This window comes from Bombus vancouverensis, unplaced genomic scaffold, assembly GCF_051014615.1.
Source record: "Bombus vancouverensis nearcticus unplaced genomic scaffold, iyBomVanc1_principal scaffold0018, whole genome shotgun sequence".
NCBI classification, from domain to species: domain Eukaryota; kingdom Metazoa; phylum Arthropoda; class Insecta; order Hymenoptera; family Apidae; genus Bombus; species Bombus vancouverensis.
Window position 1 is genome coordinate 2110880 of NW_027468910.1, and position 27952 is coordinate 2138831.

Below are 27952 nucleotides of genomic sequence, written 5' to 3' on the forward strand. Positions count from 1 at the left end.
ACGTTATAACGTCATACCATATAACGTAATACGTTATGACGTTATACCATATAACCTATTACGTTATAACGTCATCCCATATAACGTAATACGTTATAACGTCATCCCATATAACGTAATACGTTATAACGTCATCCCATATAACGTAATACGTTATAACGTCATCCCATATAACGTAATACGTTATAACGTCATAGCATGTAACCCAATACGTTATAACGGTATTCCATATAACGTAATACGTTATAACGTCATCCCATATAACGTAATACGTTATAACGTCATACCATATAACGTATTACGTTATAACGTCATACCGTATAACGTATTACGTTATAACGTCATCCCGTATAACGTAATACGTTATAACGTCATCCCATATAACGCAATACGTTATAACGTCGTCCCACATAACGTAATACGTTATTACGTCGTACCATATAACGCAATACGTTATAACTTCGTCCCACATAACGTAATACGTTATAACGTCGTACCATACAACGTAATACGTTATAACGTCATCCCATATTACGTAATGCGTTATAACGTCATCCCATATAACGTAATACGGTACAACGTCATACCATATAACCTATTTACGTTATAACGTCATACCATATAACGTATTACGTTATAACGTCATACCGTATAACCTATTACGTTATAAAGTCATATCATATAACGTAATACGTTATGACGTTATACCATATAACCTATTACGTTATAACGTCACCCCATATAACGTAATACGTTATAACGTCATCCCATATAACGTAATACGTTATGACGTTATACCATATAACCTATTACGTTATAACGTCATCCCATATAACGTAATACGTTATAACGTCATCCCATATAACGTAATACGTTATAACGTCATACCGTATGACGTATTACGTTATAACGTCATACCATATAACGTAATACGTTATGACGTTATACCATATGACCTATTACGTTATAACGTCATCCCATATAACCTATTACGTTATAACGTCATCCCATATAACGTAATACGTTATAACGTCATCCCATATAACGCAATACGTTATAACGTCGCCCCACATAACGTAATACGTTATAACGTCATACCATATAACGTAATACGTTATAACGTCATCCCATATAACGTAATGCGTTACAACGTCATCCCATATAACCTATTACGTTATAACGTCATCCCATATTACGTAATACGTTATAACGTCATCCCATATAACCTATTACGTTATAACGTCATACCATATAACGTAATACGTTATAACGTTATACCAAATAACCTATTACGTTATAACGTCATCCCATATTACGTAATACGTTATAACGTCATCCCATATTACGTAATACGTTATAACGTCATCCCATACAGCGAAATACGTTATAACGTCATCCCATATAACGAAATACGTTATAACGTCGTCCCACATAACGTAATACGTTATAACGTCATCCCATATAACGTAATGCGTTATAACGTCATCCCATATAACGTAATACGGTATAACGTCATACCATATAACCTATTTACGTTATAACGTCATACCATATGACGTATTACGTTATAACGTCATACCATATAACCTATTACATTATAACGTCATACCATATAACGTAATACGTTTTAACGTTATACCATATAACCTATTACGTTATAACGTCATCCCATATTACGTAATACGTTATAGCGTCATCCCATATAATGTAATACGTTATAACGTCATACCATATAACCTGATACGTTATAACGGTATTCCATACAACGTAATACGTTATAACGTCATCCCATATAACGTAATACGTTATAACGTCATCCCATATAACGTAATACGTTATAACGTCATACCATATAACGTAATACGTTATAACGTCATACCATATAACGTATTACGTTATAACGTCATACCGTATAACGTATTACGTTATAACGTCATCCCGTATAACGTAATACGTTATAACGTCATCCCATATAACGTAATGCGTTATAACGTCGTCCCATATTACGTAATACGTTATATCGTCATACCACATAACGTATTACGTTATAACGTCATACCGTATAAGCTATTACGTTATAACGTCATACCATATAACGTAATACGTTATGACGTTATACCATATAACCTATTACGTTATAACATCATACCATACAACGTAATACGTTATAACGTCATCCCATATTACGTAATGCGTTATAACGTCATCCCATATAACGTAATACGGTACAACGTCATACCATATAACCTATTTACGTTATAACGTCATACCATATAACGTATTACGTTATAACGTCATACCGTATAACCTATTACGTTATAAAGTCATATCATATAACGTAATACGTTATGACGTTATACCATATAACCTATTACGTTATAACGTCATCCCATATAACGTAATACGTTGTAACGTCATCCCATATAACGTAATACGTTATAACGTCATCCCATATAACGTAATACGGTATAACGTCATACCATATAACCTATTACATTATAACGTCATACCATATAACGTAATACGTTATAACGTTATACCATATAACCTATTACGTTATAACGTCATCCCATATTACGTAATACGTTATAGCGTCATCCCATATAATGTAATACGTTATAACGTCATACCATATAACCTGATACGTTATAACGGTATTCCATACAACGTAATACGTTATAACGTCATCCCATATGACGTAATGCGTTATAACGTCGTCCCATATTACGTAATACGTTATATCGTCATACCACATAACGTATTACGTTATAACGTCATACCGTATAAGCTATTACGTTATAACGTCATACCATATAACGTAATACGTTATGACGTTATACCATATAACCTATTACGTTATAACGTCATCCCATATAACGTAATACGTTATAACGTCATCCCATATAACGTAATACGTTATAACGTCATCTTATAACGTAATACGTTATAACGTCATCCCATATAACGTAATACGTTATAACGTCATAGCATGTAACCCAATACGTTATAACGGTATTCCATATAACGTAATACGTTATAACGTCATCCCATATAACGTAATACGTTATAACGTCATACCATATAACGTATTACGTTATAACGTCATACCGTATAACGTATTACGTTATAACGTCATCCCGTATAACGTAATACGTTATAACGTCATCCCATATAACGCAATACGTTATAACGTCGTCCCACATAACGTAATACGTTATTACGTCGTACCATATAACGCAATACGTTATAACGTCGTCCCACATAACGTAATACGTTATAAAGTCATACCATACAACGTAATACGTTATAACGTCATCCCATATAACGTAATACGTTATAACGTCATAGCATGTAACCCAATACGTTATAACGGTATTCCATATAACGTAATACGTTATAACGTCATACCATATAACCTATTACATTATAACGTCATACCATATAACGTAATACGTTATAACGTTATACCATATAACCTATTACGTTATAACGTCATCCCATATTACGTAATACGTTATAGCGTCATCCCATATAATGTAATACGTTATAACGTCATACCATATAACCTGATACGTTATAACGGTATTCCATACAACGTAATACGTTATAACGTCATCCCATATAACGTAATACGTTATAACGTCATCCCATATAACGTAATACGTTATAACGTCATACCATATAACGTAATACGTTATAACGTCATACCATATAACGTATTACGTTATAACGTCATACCGTATAACGTATTACGTTATAACGTCATCCCGTATAACGTAATACGTTATAACGTCATCCCATATAACGTAATGCGTTATAACGTCGTCCCATATTACGTAATACGTTATATCGTCATACCACATAACGTATTACGTTATAACGTCATACCGTATAAGCTATTACGTTATAACGTCATACCATATAACGTAATACGTTATGACGTTATACCATATAACCTATTACGTTATAACATCATACCATACAACGTAATACGTTATAACGTCATCCCATATTACGTAATGCGTTATAACGTCATCCCATATAACGTAATACGGTACAACGTCATACCATATAACCTATTTACGTTATAACGTCATACCATATAACGTATTACGTTATAACGTCATACCGTATAACCTATTACGTTATAAAGTCATATCATATAACGTAATACGTTATGACGTTATACCATATAACCTATTACGTTATAACGTCATCCCATATAACGTAATACGTTGTAACGTCATCCCATATAACGTAATACGTTATAACGTCATCCCATATAACGTAATACGGTATAACGTCATACCATATAACCTATTACATTATAACGTCATACCATATAACGTAATACGTTATAACGTTATACCATATAACCTATTACGTTATAACGTCATCCCATATTACGTAATACGTTATAGCGTCATCCCATATAATGTAATACGTTATAACGTCATACCATATAACCTGATACGTTATAACGGTATTCCATACAACGTAATACGTTATAACGTCATCCCATATGACGTAATGCGTTATAACGTCGTCCCATATTACGTAATACGTTATATCGTCATACCACATAACGTATTACGTTATAACGTCATACCGTATAAGCTATTACGTTATAACGTCATACCATATAACGTAATACGTTATGACGTTATACCATATAACCTATTACGTTATAACGTCATCCCATATAACGTAATACGTTATAACGTCATCCCATATAACGTAATACGTTATAACGTCATCTTATAACGTAATACGTTATAACGTCATCCCATATAACGTAATACGTTATAACGTCATAGCATGTAACCCAATACGTTATAACGGTATTCCATATAACGTAATACGTTATAACGTCATCCCATATAACGTAATACGTTATAACGTCATACCATATAACGTATTACGTTATAACGTCATACCGTATAACGTATTACGTTATAACGTCATCCCGTATAACGTAATACGTTATAACGTCATCCCATATAACGCAATACGTTATAACGTCGTCCCACATAACGTAATACGTTATTACGTCGTACCATATAACGCAATACGTTATAACGTCGTCCCACATAACGTAATACGTTATAAAGTCATACCATACAACGTAATACGTTATAACGTCATCCCATATTACGTAATGCGTTATAACGTCATCCCATATAACGTAATACGGTACAACGTCATACCATATAACCTATTTACGTTATAACGTCATACCATATAACGTATTACGTTATAACGTCATACCGTATAACCTATTACGTTATAAAGTCATATCATATAACGTAATACGTTATGACGTTATACCATATAACCTATTACGTTATAACGTCATCCCATATAACGTAATACGTTATAGCGTCATCCCATATAACGTAATACGTTATAACGTCATCCCATATAACGTAATACGTTATAACGTCATACCATATAACCTAATACGTTATAACGGTATTCCATATAACGTAATACGTTATAACGTCGTCCCATATTACGTAATACGTTATAACGTTACACCATATAACGTATTACGTTATAACGTCTTACCGTATAACGTATTACGTTATAACGTCATACCGTATAACGTATTACGTTATAACGTCATACCGTATAACCTATTACGTTATAAAGTCATATCATATAACGTAATACGTTATGACGTTATACCATATAACCTATTACGTTATAACGTCACCCCATATAACGTAATACGTTATAACGTCATCCCATATAACGTAATACGTTATGACGTTATACCATATAACCTATTACGTTATAACGTCATCCCATATAACGTAATACGTTATAACGTCATCCCATATAACGTAATACGTTATAACGTCATACCGTATGACGTATTACGTTATAACGTCATACCATATAACGTAATACGTTATGACGTTATACCATATGACCTATTACGTTATAACGTCATCCCATATAACCTATTACGTTATAACGTCATCCCATATAACGTAATACGTTATAACGTCATCCCATATAACGCAATACGTTATAACGTCGCCCCACATAACGTAATACGTTATAACGTCATACCATATAACGTAATACGTTATAACGTCATCCCATATTACGTAATGCGTTACAACGTCATCCCATATAACCTATTACGTTATAACGTCATCCCATATTACGTAATACGTTATAACGTCATCCCATATTACGTAATACGTTATAACGTCATCCCATACAGCGAAATACGTTATAACGTCATCCCATATAACGTAATACGTTATAACGTCATCCCATGTAACGTTATGCGTTATAATGTCGTCCCATATTACGTAATACGTTATAACGTTATACCATATAACTTAATACGTTATGACGTTATACCATATAACCTATTACGTTATAACGTCATCCCATATAACGTAATACGTTATAACGTCATCCCATATAACGTAATGCGTTATAACGTCATGCCATATAACCTATTACGTTATAACGTCATACCATATAACGTAATACGTTATAACGTTATACCAAATAACCTATTACGTTATAACGTCATGCCATATTACGTAATACGTTATAACGTCATCCCATATTACGTAATACGTTATAACGTCATCCCATACAGCGAAATACGTTATAACGTCATCCCATATAACGAAATACGTTATAACGTCGTCCCACATAACGTAATACGTTATAACGTCATCCCATATAACGTAATGCGTTATAACGTCATCCCATATAACGTAATACGGTATAACGTCATACCATATAACCTATTTACGTTATAACGTCATAGCATATGACGTATTACGTTGTAACGTCATACCATATAACCTATTACATTATAACGTCATACCATATAACGTAATACGTTATAACGTTATACCATATAACCTATTACGTTATAACGTCATCCCATATTACGTAATACGTTATAGCGTCATCCCATATAATGTAATACGTTATAACGTCATACCATATAACCTGATACGTTATAACGGTATTCCATACAACGTAATACGTTATAACGTCATCCCATATGACGTAATGCGTTATAACGTCGTCCCATATTACGTAATACGTTATATCGTCATACCACATAACGTATTACGTTATAACGTCATACCGTATAAGCTATTACGTTATAACGTCATACCATATAACGTAATACGTTATGACGTTATACCATATAACCTATTACGTTATAACGTCATCCCATATAACGTAATACGTTATAACGTCATCCCATATAACGTAATACGTTATAACGTCATCTTATAACGTAATACGTTATAACGTCATCCCATATAACGTAATACGTTATAACGTCATAGCATGTAACCCAATACGTTATAACGGTATTCCATATAACGTAATACGTTATAACGTCATCCCATATAACGTAATACGTTATAACGTCATACCATATTACGTAATGCGTTATAACGTCATCCCATATAACGTAATACGGTACAACGTCATACCATATAACCTATTTACGTTATAACGTCATACCATATAACGTATTACGTTATAACGTCATACCGTATAACCTATTACGTTATAAAGTCATATCATATAACGTAATACGTTATAACGTCATCCCATATAACGTAATACGTTATAACGTCATCCCATATAACGTAATACGTTATAACGTCATACCATATAACCTAATACGTTATAACGGTATTCCATATAACGTAATACGTTATAACGTCGTCCCATATTACGTAATACGTTATAACGTTACACCATATAACTTATTACGTTATAACGTCTTACCGTATAACGTATTACGTTATAACGTCATACCGTATAACGTATTATGTTATAACGTCATATCATATAACGTAATACGTTATGACGTTATACCATATAACCTATTACGTTATAACGTCATCCCATATAACGTAATACGTTATAACGTCATCCCATATAACCTATTACGTTATAACGTCATCCCATATAACGTAATACGTTATAACGTCATCCCATATAACGTAATACGTTATAACGTCATCCCATATAACGTAATACGTTATAACGTCATACCATATAACCTAATACGTTATAACGGTATTCCATATAACGTAATACGTTATAACGTCATCCCATATGACATAACGCGTTATAACGTCGTCCCATATTACGTAATACGTTATATCGTCATACCACATAACGTATTACGTTATAACGTCATACCGTATAAGCTATTACGTTATAACGTCATACCATATAACGTAATACGTTATGACGTTATACCATATAACCTATTACGTTATAACGTCATCCCATATAACGTGATACGTTATAACGTCATCCCATATAACGTAATACGTTATAACGTCATCCCATATAACGTAATACGTTATAACGTCATCCCATATAACGTAATACGTTATAACGTCATAGCATGTAACCTAATACGTTATAACGGTATTCCATATAACGTAATACGTTATAACGTCATCCCATATAACGTAATACGTTATAACGTCATACCATATAACGTATTACGTTATAACGTCATACCGTATAACGTAATACGTTATAACGTCATACCATACAACGTAGTACGTTATAACGTCATCCCATATTACGTAATGCGTTATAACGTCATCCCATATAACGTAATACGGTACAACGTCATACCATATAACCTATTTACGTTATAACGTCATACCATATAACGTATTACGTTATAACGTCATACCGTATAACCTATTACGTTATAAAGTCATATCATATAACGTAATACGTTATAACGTCATCCCGTATAACGTAATACGTTATAACGTCATCCCATATAACGCAATACGTTATAACGTCGTCCCACATAACGTAATACGTTATTACGTCGTACCATATAACGCAATACGTTATAACGTCGTCCCACATAACGTAATACGTTATAACGTCATACCATACAACGTAGTACGTTATAACGTCATCCCATATTACGTAATGCGTTATAACGTCATCCCATATAACGTAATACGGTACAACGTCATACCATATAACCTATTTACGTTATAACGTCATACCATATAACGTATTACGTTATAACGTCATACCGTATAACGTAATACGTTATAACGTCATCCCATATAACGTAATACGTTATAACGTCATCCCATATAACGTAATACGTTATAACGTCATACCATGTAACCTAATACGTTATATCGTCAATCCATATAACGTAATACGTTATAACGTCATCCCATATAACGTAATACGTTATAACGTCATACCATGTAACCTAATACGTTATAACGGTATTTCATATAACGTAATACGTTATAACGTCATACCGTATAACCTATTACGTTATAAAGTCATATCATATAACGTAATACGTTATGACGTTATACCATATAACCTATTACGTTATAACGTCATCCCATATTACGTAATACGTTATAACGTCATCCCATATAATGTAATACGTTATAACGTCATACCATATAACCTGATACGTTATAACGGTATTCCATACAACGTAATACGTTATAACGTCATCCCATATGACGTAATGCGTTATAACGTCGTCCCATATTACGTAATACGTTATAACGTCATAGCATGTAACCTAATACGTTATAACGTCATCCCATATTACGTAATGCGTTATAACGTCATCCCATATAACGTAATACGGTACAACGTCATACCATATAACCTATTTACGTTATAACGTCATACCATATAACGTATTACGTTATAACGTCATACCGTATAACCTATTACGTTATAAAGTCATATCATATAACGTAATACGTTATGACGTTATACCATATAACCTATTACGTTATAACGTCATCCCATATAACGTAACACGTTATAACGTCATCCCATATAACGTAATACGTTATAACGTCATACCATATAACCTGATACGTTATAACGGTATTCCATACAACGTAATACGTTATAACGTCATCCCATATGACGTAATGCGTTATAACGTCGTCCCATATTACGTAATACGTTATAACGTCATAGCATGTAACCTAATACGTTATAACGGTATTCCATATAACGTAATACGTTATAACGTCATCCCATATAACGTAATACGTTATAAAGTCATACCATATAACGTATTACGTTATAACGTCATGCCGTATAACGTATTACGTTATAACGTCATCCCGTATAACGTAATACGTTATAACGTCATCCCATATAACGCAATACGTTATAACGTCGTCCCACATAACGTAATACGTTATTACGTCGTACCATATAACGCAATACGTTATAACGTCGTCCCACATAACGTAATACGTTATAACGTCATTACATACAACGTAATACGTTATAACGTCATCCCATATTACGTAATGCGTTATAACGTCATCCCATATAACGTTATACGGTACAACGTCATACCATATAACCTATTTACGTTATAACGTCATACCATATAACGTATTACGTTATAATGTCATACCGTATAACCTATTACGTTATAAAGTCATATCATATAACGTAATACGTTATGACGTTATACCATATAACCTATTACGTTATAACGTCATCCCATATAACGTAATACGTTATAACGTCATCCCATATAACGTAATACGTTATAACGACATCCCATATAACGTAATACGTTATAACGTCATCCCATATAACGTAATACGTTATAACGTCATCCCATATAACGTAATACGTTATAACGTCATACCATGTAACCTAATACGTTATAACGGTATTTCATATAACGAAATACGTTATAACGTCATCCCATATAACGTAATACGATATAACGTCATCCCATATTACGTAATACGTTATAACGTCATCCCATATAATGTAATACGTTATAACGTCATACCACATAACCTGATACGTTATAACGGTATTCCATACAACGTAATACGTTATAACGTCATCCCATATGACGTAATGCGTTATAACGTCGTCCCATATTACGTAATACGTTATATCGTCATACCACATAACGTATTACGTTATAACGTCATACCGTATAAGCTATTACGTTATAACGTCATACCGTATAAGCTATTACGTTATAACGTCATACCATATAACGTAATACGTTATAACGTCATCCCATATAACGTAATACGTTATAACGTCATCCCATATAACGTAATACGTTATAACGTCATCCCATATAACGTAATACGTTATGACGTCATAGCATGTAACCTAATACGTTATAACGGTATTTCATATAACGTAATACGTTATAACGTCGTCCCACATAACGTAATACGTTATTACGTCGTACCATATAACGCAATACGTTATAACGTCGTCCCACATAACGTAATACGTTATAACGTCATACCATACAACGTAATACGTTATAACGTCATACCATACAACATAATACGTTATACCGTCATCCCATATAACGTAATACGTTATAACGTCATCCCATATAACGTAATACGTTATAACGTCATCCCATATAACGTAATACGTTATAACGTCATACCATATAACCTAATACGTTATAACGGTATTCCATATAACGTAATACGTTATAACGTCGTCCCATATGACGTATTACGTTATAACGTCATACCATATAACCTATTACATTATAACGTCATACCATATAACGTAATACGTTATAACGTTATACCATATAACCTATTACGTTATAACGTCATCCCATATTACGTAATACGTTATAACGTCATCCCATATAATGTAATACGTTATAACGTCATACCACATAACCTGATACGTTATAACGGTATTCCATACAACGTAATACGTTATAACGTCATCCCATATGACGTAATGCGTTATAACATCGTCCCATATTACGTAATACGTTATAACGTCATAGCATGTAACCTAATACGTTATAACGGTATTCCATATAACGTAATACGTTATAACGTCATCCCATATAACGTAATACGTTATAACGTCACACCATATAACGTATTACGTTATAACGTCATACCGTATAACGTATTGCGTTATAACGTCATCCCGTATAACGTAATACGTTATAACGTCATCCCATATAACGCAATACGTTATAACGTCGTCCCACATAACGTAATACGTTATTGCGTCGTACCATATAACGCAATACGTTATAACGTCGTCCCACATAACGTAATACGTTATAACGTCATACCATATAACGTAATACGTTAGAACGTCATCCCATATAACCTATTACGTTATAACGTCATCCCATATTACGTAATACGTTATAACGTCATCCCATATAATGTAATACGTTATAACGTCATACCACATAACCTGATACGTTATAACGGTATTCCATACAACGTAATACGTTATAACGTCATCCCATATGACGTAATGCGTTATAACATCGTCCCATATTACGTAATACGTTATAACGTCATAGCATGTAACCTAATACGTTATAACGGTATTCCATATAACGTAATACGTTATAACGTCATCCCATATAACGTAATACGTTATAACGTCACACCATATAACGTATTACGTTATAACGTCATACCGTATAACGTATTGCGTTATAACGTCATCCCGTATAACGTAATACGTTATAACGTCATCCCATATAACGCAATACGTTATAACGTCGTCCCACATAACGTAATACGTTATTGCGTCGTACCATATAACGCAATACGTTATAACGTCACACCATACAACATAATACGTTATAACGTCATCCCATATAACGTAATACGTTAGAACGTCATCCCATATAACGTAATACGTTATAACGTCATCCCATATAACGTAATACGTTATAACGTCATACCATATAACCTAATACGTTATAACGGTATTCCATATAACGTAATACGTTATAACGTCGTCCCATATAACGTAATACGTTATAACGTCATACCATATAACCTAATACGTTATAACGGTATTCCATATAACGTAATACGTTATAACGTCGTCCCATATTACGTAATACGTTATAACGTTACACCATATAACGTATTACGTTATAACGTCTTACCGTATAACGTATTACTTTATAACGTCATACCATATAACCTATTACATTATAACGTCATACCATATAACGTAATACGTTATAACGTTATACCATAGAACCGATTACGTTATAACGTCATCCCATATTACGTAATACGTTATAACGTCATCCCATATAATGTAATACGTTATAACGTCATACCATATAACCTGATACGTTATAACGGTATTCCATACAACATAATACGTTATAACGTCATCCCATATGACGTAATGCGTTATAACGTCGTCACATATTACGTAATACGTTATATCGTCATACCACATAACGTATTACGTTATAGCGTCATACCGTATAAGCTATTACGTTATAACGTCATACCATATAACGGAATACGTTATGACGTTATACCATATAACCTATTACGTTATAACGTCATCCCATATAACGTAATACGTTATAACGTCATCCCATATAACGTAATACGTTATAACGTCATCCCATATAACGTAATACGTTATAACGTCATCCCATATAACGTAATACGTTATAACGTCATAGCATGTAACCTAATACGTTATAACGGTATTCCATATAACGTAATACGTTATAACGTCATCCCATATAACGTAATACGTTATAACGTCATCCCATATAACGTAATACGTTATAACGTCATACCATGTAACCTAATACGTTATAACGGTATTTCATATAACGTAATACGTTATAACGTCATCCCATATAACGTAATACGTTATAACGTCATACCATATAACGTATTACGTTATACCTTCATACCGTATAACGTATTACGTTATAACGTCATCCCGTATAACGTAATACGATATAACGTCATCCCGTATAACGTATTACGTTATAACGTCATCCCGTATAACGTAATACGTTATAACGGTATTTCATATAACGTAATACGTTATAACGTCATCCCATATAACGTAATACGTTATAACGGTATTCCATATAACGTAATACGTTATAACGTCATCCCATATAACGTAATACGTTATAAAGTCATACCATATAACGTATTACGTTATAACGTCATACCGTATAACGTATTACGTTATAACGTCATCCCGTAAACGTAATACGTTATAACGTCATCCCATATAACGCAATACGTTATAACGTCGTCCCACATAACGTAATACGTTATTACGTCGTACCATATAACGCAATACGTTATAACGTCGTCCCACATAACGTAATACGTTATAACGTCATTACATACAACGTAATACGTTATAACGTCATCCCATATTACGTAATGCGTTATAACGTCATCCCATATAACGTTATACGGTACAACGTCATACCATATAACCTATTTACGTTATAACGTCATACCATATAACGTATTACGTTATAACGTCATACCGTATAACCTATTACGTTATAAAGTCATATCATATAACGTAATACGTTATGACGTTATACCATATAACCTATTACGTTATAACGTCATCCCATATAACGTAATACGTTATAACGTCATCCCATATAACGTAATACGTTATAACGTCATCCCATATAACGTAATACGTTATAACGTCATCCCATATAACGTAATACGTTATAACGTCATCCCATATAAGGTAATACGTTATAACGTCATACCATGTAACCTAATACGTTATAACGGTATTTCATATAACGAAATACGTTATAACGTCATCCCATATAACGTAATACGATATAACGTCATCCCATATTACGTAATACGTTATAACGTCATCCCATATAATGTAATACGTTATAACGTCATACCACATAACCTGATACGTTATAACGGTATTCCATACAACGTAATACGTTATAACGTCATCCCATATGACGTAATGCGTTATAACGTCGCCCCATATTACGTAATACGTTATATCGTCATACCACATAACGTATTACGTTATAACGTCATACCGTATAAGCTATTACGTTATAACGTCATACCGTATAAGCTATTACGTTATAACGTCATACCATATAACGTAATACGTTATGACGTTATACCATATAACCTATTACGTTATAACGTCATCCCATATAACGTAATACGTTATAACATCATCCCATATAACGTAATACGTTATAACGTCATCCCATATAACGTAATACGTTATAACGTCATCCCATATAACGTAATACGTTATAACGTCATCCCATATAACGTTATACGTTATAACGTCATCCCATATAACGTAATACGTTATAACGTCATCCCATATAACGTAATACGTTATAACGTCATCCCATATAACGTAATACGTTATAACGTCATCCCATATAACGTAATACGTTATAACGTCATCCCATATAACGTAATACGTTATAACGTCATAGCATGTAACCTAATACGTTATAACGGTATTTCATATAACGTAATACGTTATAACGTCGTCCCACATAACGTAATACGTTATTACGTCGTACCATATAACGCAATACGTTATAACGTCGTCCCACATAACGTAATACGTTATAACGTCATACCATACAACGTAATACGTTATAACGTCATACCATACAACATAATACGTTATACCGTCATCCCATATAACGTAATACGTTATAACGTCATCCCATATAACGTAATACGTTATAACGTCATCCCATATAACGTAATACGTTATAACGTCATCCCATATAACGTAATACGTTATAACGTCATCCCATATAACGTAATACGTTATAACGTCATAGCATGTAACCTAATACGTTATAACGGTATTTCATATAACGTAATACGTTATAACGTCGTCCCACATAACGTAATACGTTATTACGTCGTACCATATAACGCAATACGTTATAACGTCGTCCCACATAACGTAATACGTTATAACGTCATCCCATATAACGTAATACGTTATAACGTCATCCCATATAACGTTATACGTTATAACGTCATCCCATATAACGTAATACGTTATAACGTCATCCCATATAACGTAATACGTTATAACGTCATCCCATATAACGTAATACGTTATAACGTCATCCCATATAACGTAATACGTTATAACGTCATCCCATATAACGTAATACGTTATAACGTCATAGCATGTAACCTAATACGTTATAACGTTATACCATAGAACCGATTACGTTATAACGTCATCCCATATTACGTAATACGTTATAACGTCATCCCATATAATGTAATACGTTATAACGTCATACCATATAACCTGATACGTTAAAACGGTATTCCATACAACATAATACGTTATAACGTCATCCCATATGACGTAATGCGTTATAACGTCGTCACATATTACGTAATACGTTATATCGTCATACCACATAACGTATTACATTATAACGTCATACCGTATAAGCTATTACGTTATAACGTCATACCATATAACGTAATACGTTATGACGTTATACCATATAACCTATTACGTTATAACGTCATCCCATATAACGTAATACGTTATAACGTCATCCCATATAACGTAATACGTTATAACGTCATCCCATATAACGTAATACGTTATAACGTCATCCCATATAACGTAATACGTTATAACGTCATCCCATATAACGTAATACGTTATAACGTCATACCATGTAACCTAATACGTTATAACGGTATTTCATATAACGTAATACGTTATAACGTCATCCCATATAACGTAATACGTTATAACGTCATACCATATAACGTATTACGTTATACCTTCATACCGTATAACGTATTACGTTATAACGTCATCCCGTATAACGTAATACGATATAACGTCATCCCGTATAACGTAATACGTTATAACGTCATCCCATATAACGCAATACGTTATAACGTCGTCCCACATAACGTAATACGTTATTACGTCGTACCATATAACGTAATACGTTATAACGTCATACCATATAACGTATTACGTTATACCTTCATACCGTATAACGTATTACGTTATAACGTCATCCCGTATAACGTAATACGATATAACGTCATCCCATATAACGTAATACGGTACAACGTCATATCATATAACCTATTACGTTATAACGTCATCCCATATAACGTAATACGTTATAACGTCATCCCATATAACGTAATACGTTATAACGTCATCCCATATAACGTAATACGTTATAACGTCATACCATATAACCTAATACGTTATAACGGTATTCCCTATAACGTAATACGTTATAACGTCGTCCCATATAACGCAATACGTTATAACGTCATACCACATAACCTGATACGTTATGACGGTATTCCATACAACGTAATACGTTATAACGTCATCCCATATGACGTAATGCGTTATAACGTCGTCCCATATTACGTAATACGTTATATCGTCATACCACATAACGTATTACATTATAACGTCATACCATATAACGTAATACGTTATAACGTTATACCATACAACCTATTACGTTATAACGTCATCCCATATTACGTAATACGTTATAACGTCATCCCATATAATGTAATACGTTATAACGTCATACCACATAACCTGATACGTTATAACGGTATTCCATACAACTTAATACGTTATAACGTCATCCCATATGACGTAATGCGTTATAACATCGTCCCATATTACGTAATACGTTATATCGTCATACCACATAACGTATTACGTTATAACGTCATACCGTATAAGCTATTACGTTATAACGTCATACCATATAACGTAATACGTTATGACGTTATACCATATAACCTATTACGTTATAACGTCATCCCATATAACGTAATACGTTATAACGTCATCCCATATAACGTAATACGTTATAACGTCATCCCATATAACGTAATACGTTATAACGTCATCCCATATAACGTAATACGTTATAACGTCATAGCATGTAACCTAATACGTTATAACGGTATTCCATATAACGTAATACGTTATAACGTCATCCCATATAACGTAATACGTTATAACGTCATACCATATAACGTATTACGTTATAACGTCATACCGTATAACGTATTGCGTTATAACGTCATCCCGTATAACGTAATACGTTATAACGTCATCCCATATAACGTAATACGTTATAACGTCGTCCCACATAACGTAATACGTTATTACGTCGTACCATATAACGCAATACGTTATAACGTCGTCCCACATAACGTAATACGTTATAACGTCATACCATACAACGTAATACGTTATAACGTCATACCATACAACATAATACGTTATAACGTCATCCCATATAACGTAATACGTTAGAACGTCATCCCATATAACGTAATACGTTATAACGTCATCCCATATAACGTAATACGTTATAACGTCATACCATATAACCTAATACGTTATAACGGTATTCCATATAACGTAATACGTTATAACGTCGTCCCATATTACGTAATACGTTATAACGTTACACCATATAACGTATTACGGTATAACGTCTTACCGTATAACGTATTACTTTATAACGTCATACCGTATAACGTATTACGTTATAACGTCATATCATATAACGTAATACGTTATGACGTTATACCATATAACCTATTACGTTATAACGTCATCCCATATAACGTAATACGTTATAACGTCATCCCATATAACGTAATACGTTATAACGTCATCCCATATAACGTAATAAGTTATAACGTCATACCATATAACCTAATACGTTATAACGGTATTCCATATAACGTAATACGTTATAACGTCGTCCCATATTACGTAATACGTTATAACGTTACACCATATAACGTATTACGTTATAACGTCTTACCGTATAACGTATTACGTTATAACGTCATACCATATAACCTATTACATTATAACGTCATACCATATAACGTAATACGTTATAACGTTATACCATAGAACCGATTACGTTATAACGTCATCCCATATTACGTAATACGTTATAACGACATCCCATATAATGTAATACGTTATAACGTCATACCATATAACCTGATACGTTATAACGGTATTCCATACAACATAATACGTTATAACGTCATCCCATATGACGTAATGCGTTATAACGTCGTCACATATTACGTAATACGTTATATCGTCATACCACATAACGTATTACGTTATAACGTCATACCGTATAAGCTATTACGTTATAACGTCATACCATATAACGTAATACGTTATGACGTTATACCATATAACCTATTACGTTATAACGTCATCCCATATAACGTAATACGTTATAACGTCATCCCATATAACGTAATACGTTATAACGTCATCCCATATAACGTAATACGTTATAACGTCATCCCATATAACGTAATACGTTATAACGTCATAGCATGTAACCTAATACGTTATAACGGTATTCCATATAACGTAATACGTTATAACGTCATCCCATATAACGTAATACGTTATAACGTCATCCCATATAACGTAATACTTTATAACGTCATACCATGTAACCTAATACGTTATAACGGTATTTCATATAACGTAATACGTTATAACGTCATCCCATATAACGTAATACGTTATAACGTCATACCATATAACGTATTACGTTATACCGTCATACCGTATAACGTATTACGTTATAACGTCATCCCGTATAACGTAATACGATATAACGTCATCCCGTATAACGTAATACGTTATAACGTCATCCCATATAACGCAATACGTTATAACGTCGTCCCACATAACGTAATACGTTATTACGTCGTACCATATAACGCAATACGTTATAACGTCGTCCCACATAACGTAATACATTATAACGTCATCCCATATAACGTAATACGGTACAACGTCATACCATATAACCTATTTACGTTATAACGTCATACCATATAACGTATTACGTTATAACGTCATACCGTATAACCTATTACGTTATAAAGTCATATCATATAACGTAATACGTTATGACGTTATACCATATAACCTATTACGTTATAACGTCATCCCATATAACGTAATACGTTATAACGTCATACCACATAACCTGATACGTTATAACGGTATTCCATACAACGTAATACGTTATAACGTCATCCCATATAACGTAATACGATATAACGTCATCCCGTATAACGTAATACGTTATAACGTCATCCCATATAACGTAATACGTTATAACGTCATACCATATAACCTAATACGTTATAACGGTATTCCATATAACGTAATACGTTATAACGTCGTCCCATATAACGCAATACGTTATAACGTCATACCACATAACCTGATACGTTATAACGGTATTCCATACAACGTAATACGTTATAACGTCATCCCATATGACGTAATGCGTTATAACGTCGTCCCATATTACGTAATACGTTATATCGTCATACCACATATCGTATTACGTTATAACGTCATACCGTATAAGCTATTACGTTATAACGTCATACCATATAACGTAATACGTTATGACGTTATACCATATAACCTATTACGTTATAACGTCATCCCATATAACGTAATACGTTATAACGTCATCCCATATAACGTAATACGTTATAACGTCATCCCATATAACGTAATACGTTATAACGTCATCCCATATAACGTAATACGTTATAACGTCATAGCATGTAACCTAATACGTTATAACGGTATTCCATATAACGTAATACGTTATAACGTCATCCCATATAACGTAATACGTTATAACGTCATACCATATAACGTATTACGTTATAACGTCATACCGTATAACGTATTACGTTATAACGTCATCCCGTATAACGTAATACGTTATAACGTCATCCCATATAGCGCAATACGTTATAACGTCGTCCCACATAACGTAATACGTTATTACGTCGTACCATATAACGCAATACGTTATAACGTCGTCCCACATAACGTAATACGTTATAACGTCATACCATACAACGTAATACGTTATAACGTCATACCATACAACATAATACGTTATAACGTCATCCCATATTACGTAATGCGTTATTACGTCATCCCATATAGCGTAATACGGTACAACGTCATACCATATAACCTATTTACGTTATAACGTCATACCATATAACGTATTACGTTATAACGTCATACCGTATAACCTATTACGTTATAAAGTCATATCATATAACGTAATACGTTATGACGTTATACCATATAACCTATTACGTTATAACGTCATCCCATATAACGTAATACGTTATAACGTCATCCCATATAACGTAATACGTTATAACGTCATCCCATATAACGTAATACGTTATAACGTCATACCATATAACCTAATACGTTATAACGGTATTCCATATAACGTAATACGTTATAACGTCGTCCCATATTACGTAATACGTTATAACGTTACACCATACAACGTATTACGTTATAACGTCTTACCGTATAACGTATTACGTTATAACGTCATACCGTATAACGTATTACGTTATAACGTCATATCATATAACGTAATACGTTATGACGTTATACCATATAACCTATTACGTTATAACGTCATCCCATATAACGTAATACGTTATAACGTCATCCCATATAACGTAATCCGTTATAACGTCATCCCATATAACGTAATACGTTATAACGTCATACCATATAACCTAATACGTTATAACGGTATTCCATATAACGTAATACGTTATAACGTCGTCCCATATTACGTAATACGTTATAACGTTACACCATATAACGTATTACGTTATAACGTCTTACCGTATAACGTATTACGTTATAACGTCATACCGTATAACGTATTACGTTATAACGTCATATCATATAACGTAATACGTTATGACGTTATACCATATAACCTATTACGTTATAACGTCATCCCATATTACGTAATACGTTATAACGTCATCCCATATAATGTAATACGTTATAACGTCATACCATATAAGCTGATACGTTATAACGGTATTCCATATGACGTAATGCGTTATAACGTCGTCCCATATTACGTAATACGTTATATCCTCATACCACATATCGTATTACGTTATAACGTCATACCGTATAAGCTATTACGTTATAACGTCATCCCATATGACGTAATGCGTTATAACGTCATATCATATAACGTAATACGTTATATCGTCATACCACATAACCTATTACGTTATAACGTCGTCCCATATAACGCAATACGTTATAACGTCATACCACATAACCTGATACGTTATAACGGTATTCCATACAACGTAATACGTTATAACGTCATCCCATATGACGTAATGCGTTATAACGTCGTCCCATATTACGTAATACGTTATATCGTCATACCACATATCGTATTACGTTATAACGTCATACCGTATAAGCTATTACGTTATAACGTCATCCCATATGACGTAATGCGTTATAACGTCGTCCCATATTACGTAATACGTTATATCGTCATACCACATAACGTATTACGTTATAACGTCATACCGTATAAGCTATTACGTTATAACGTCATACCATATAACGTAATACGTTATGACGTTAAACCATATAACCTATTACGTTATAACGTCATCCCATATAACGTAATACGTTATAACGTCATCCCATATAACGTAATACGATATAATTTCATACCATATAACGTAATACGTTATAACGTCATACCATATAACCTATTTCGTTATAACGTCATCCCACATAACGTAATATGTTATAACGTCATACCATATAACGCAATACGTAATAACGTCGTCCCACATAACGTAATACGTTATAACGTCATCCCATATTACGTAATACGTTATAACGTCATTCCATACAACGTAATACGGTATAACGTCATACCATATAACCTATTTACGTTATAACGTCATACCACATAACGTAATATGTTATAACGTCATACCATATAACGCAATACGTAATAACGTCGTCCCACATAACGTAATACGTTATAACGTCATCCCATATTACGTAATACGTTATAACGTCATCCCATACAACGTAATACGGTATAACGTCATACCATATAACCTATTTACGTTATAACGTCATACCATATTACGTAATACGTTATAACGTCATCCCATATAACGTAATATGTTATAACGTCATACCATATAACGTATTACGTTATAACGTCATCCCATATAACGTAATACGTTATAACGTCATCCCATATAACGTAATACGTTATAACGTCATCCCATATAACGTAATACGTTATAACGTCATCCCATATAACGTAATACGTTATAACGTCATAGCATGTAACCTAATACGTTACAACGGTATTCCATATAACGTAATACGTTATAACGTCATCCCATATAACGTAATACGTTATAACGTCATCCCATATAACGTAATACGTTATAACGTCATCCCATATAACGTAATACGTTATAACGTCATAGCATGTAACCTAATACGTTATAACGGTATTCCATATTACGTAATACGTTATAACATCATCCCATATTACGTAATACGTTATAACGTCATCCCATACAACGTAATACGGTATAACGTCATACCATATAACCTATTTACGTTATAACGTCATACCATATTACGTAATACGTTATAACGTCATCCCATATAACGTAATATGTTATAACGTCATACCATATAACGTATTACGTTATAACGTCATCCCATATAACGTAATACGTTATAACGTCATCCCATATAACGTAATACGTTATAACGTCATCCCATATAACGTAATACGTTATAACGTCATCCCATATAACGTAATACGTTATAACGTCATAGCATGTAACCTAATACGTTACAACGGTATTCCATATAACGTAATACGTTATAACGTCATCCCATATAACGTAATACGTTATAACGTCATCCCATATAACGTAATACGTTATAACGTCATCCCATATAACGTAATACGTTATAACGTCATAGCATGTAACCTAATACGTTATAACGGTATTCCATATTACGTAATACGTTATAACATCATCCCATATTACGTAATACGTTATAACGTCATCCCATACAGCGAAATACGTTATAACGTCATCCCATACAACGTAATACGGTATAACGTCATACCATATAACCTATTTACGTTATAACGTCATACCATATTACGTAATACGTTATAACGTCATCCCATATAACGTAATATGTTATAACGTCATACCATATAACGTATTACGTTATAACGTCATCCCATATAACGTAATACGTTATAACGTCATCCCATATAACGTAATACGTTATAACGTCATCCCATATAACGTAATACGTTATAACGTCATCCCATATAACGTAATGCGTTATAACGCCATGCCATATAACCTATTACGTTATAACGTCATACCATATAACGTAATACGTTATAACGTTATACCAAATAACCTATTACGTTATAACGTCATGCCATATAACCTATTACGTTATAACGTCATACCATATAACGTAATACGTTATAACGTCATACCATATAACGCAAAACGTTATAACGTCGTCCCACATAACGTAATACGTTATAACGTCATCCCATATTACGTAATACGTTATAACGTCATCCCATATAACGAAATACGTTATAACGTCGTCCCACATAACGTAATACGTTATAACGTCATCCCATATAACGTAATGCGTTATAACGTCATCCCATATAACGTAATACGGTATAACGTCATACCATATAACCTATTTACGTTATAACGTCATACCATATGACGTATTACGTTATAACGTCATACCATATAACCTATTACATTATAACGTCATACCATATAACGTAATACGTTATAACGTTATACCATATAACCTATTACGTTATAACGTCATCCCATATTACGTAATACGTTATAACGTCATCCCATATAATGTAATACGTTATAACGTCATACCATATAACCTGATACGTTATAACGGTATTCCATACAACGTAATACGTTATAACGTCATCCCATATGACGTAATGCGTTATAACGTCGTCCCGTATTACGTAATACGTTATATCGTCATACCACATAACGTATTACGTTATAACGTCATACCGTATAAGCTATTACGTTATAACGTCATACCATATAACGTAATACGTTATGACGTTATACCATATAACCTATTACGTTATAACGTCATCCCATATAACGTAATACGTTATAACGTCATCCCATATAACGTAATACGTTATAACGTCATCCCATATAACGCAATACGTTATAACGTCGTCCCACATAACGTAATACGTTATAACGTCATACCATACAACGTAATACGTTATAACGTCATACCATATAACCTAATACGTTATAACAGTATTCCATATAACGTAATACGTTATAACGTCATCCCATATAACGTAATACGTTATAACGTCATCCCATATAACGTAATACGTTATAACGTCATCCCATGTAACGTAATACGTTATAACGTCATAGCATGTAACCGAATACGTTATAACGGTATTCCATATTACGTAATACGTTATAACGTCATCCCATATTACGTAATACGTTATAACGTCATCCCATACAGCGAAATACGTTATAACGTCATCCCATACAACGTAATACGGTATATCGTCATACCATATAACCTATTTACGTTATAACGTCATACCATATTACGTAATACGTTATAACGTCATCCCATATAACGTAATATGTTATAACGTCATACCATATAACGTATTACGTTATAACGTCATCCCATATAACGTAATACGTTATAACGTCATCCCATATAACGTAATACGTTATAACGTCATCCCATATAACGTAATACGTTATAACGTCATCCCATATAACGTAATACGTTACAACGTCATAGCATGTAACCTAATACGTTATAACGGTATTCCATATAACGTAATACGTTATAACGTCATCCCATATAACGTAATGCGTTATAACGTCATGCCATATAACCTATTACGTTATAACGTCATACCATATAACGTAATACGTTATAACGTTATACCAAATAACCTATTACGTTATAACGTCATGCCATATAACCTATTACGTTATAACGTCATACCATATAACGTAATACGTTATAACGTCATACCATATAACGCAAAACGTTATAACGTCGTCCCACATAACGTAATACGTTATAACGTCATCCCATATTACGTAATACGTTATAACGTCATCCCATATAACGAAATACGTTATAACGTCGTCCCACATAACGTAATACGTTATAACGTCATCCCATATAACGTAATGCGTTATAACGTCATCCCATATAACGTAATACGGTATAACGTCATGCCATATAACCTATTTACGTTATAACGTCATACCATATGACGTATTACGTTATAACGTCATACCATATAACCTATTACATTATAACGTCATACCATATAACGTAATACGTTATAACGTTATACCATATAACCTATTACGTTATAACGTCATCCCATATTACGTAATACGTTATAACGTCATCCCATATAATGTAATACGTTATAACGTCATACCATATAACCTGATACGTTATAACGGTATTCCATACAACGTAATACGTTATAACGTCATCCCATATGACGTAATGCGTTATAACGTCATCCCATATAACGCAATACGTTATAACGTCGTCCCACATAACGTAATACGTTATTACGTCGTACCATATAACGCAATACGTTATAACGTCGTCCCACATAACGTAATACGTTATAACGTCATACCATACAACGTAATACGTTATAACGTCATACCATATAACCTAATACGTTATAACGGTATTCCATATAACGTAATACGTTATAACGTCGTCCCATATAACGTAATGCGTTATAACGTCATGCCATATATCCTATTACGTTATAACGTCATACCATATAACGTAATACGTTATAACGTTATACCAAATAACCTATTACGTTATAACGTCATCCCATATTACGTAATACGTTATAACGTCATCCCATATTACGTAATACGTTATAACGTCATCCCATACAGCGAAATACGTTATAACGTCATCCCATATAACGTAATCCGTTATAACGTCATGCCATATAACCTATTACGTTATAACGTCATACCATATAACGTAATACGTTATAACGTCATACCATATAACGCAAAACGTTATAACGTCGTCCCACATAACGTAATACGTTATAACGTCATCCCATATTACGTAATACGTTATAACGTCATCCCATATAACGAAATACGTTATAACGTCGTCCCACATAACGTAATACGTTATAACGTCATACCATGTAACCTATTACATTATAACGTCATACCATATAACGTAATACGTTATAACGTTATACCATGTAACCTATTACGTTATAACGTCATCCCATATTACGTAATACGTTATAACGTCATCCCATATAATGTAATACGTTATAACGTCATACCACATAACCTGATACGTTATAACGGTATTCCATACAACGTAATACGTTATAACGTCATCCCATATGACGTAATGCGTTATAACGTCGTCCCATATTACGTAATACGTTATATCGTCATACCACATAACGTATTACGTTATAACGTCATACCATATAACGTATTACGTTATAACGTCATACCGTATAACCTGTTACGTTATAACGTCATCCCATATAACGTAATAGATTATAACGTCATGCCATATAACGTGATACGTTATAACGTCATACCGTATAACCTGTTACGTTATAACGTCATCCCATATAACGTAATAGGTTATAACGTCATGCGATATAACGTAATACGTTATAACGTCATCCCATATGACGTAATACGTTATAACGTCATCCTATATAACGTAATACGTTATAACGTCATCCCATATAAGGCAATACGTTATAATTTCATACCATATAACGTAATACGTTATAACGTCATACCATATAACCTATTTCGTTACAACGTCATCCCATATAACGTAATACGTTATAACGTCATCCCATATAACGAAATACGTTATAACGTCATGCCATATAACGTAATACGTTATAACGTCATCCCATATAACGTAATTCGGTATAACGTCAAACCATATAACCTATTACGTTATAACGTCATACCATATAACCTATTACGTTATAACGTCATCCCATATAACGCAATACGTTATA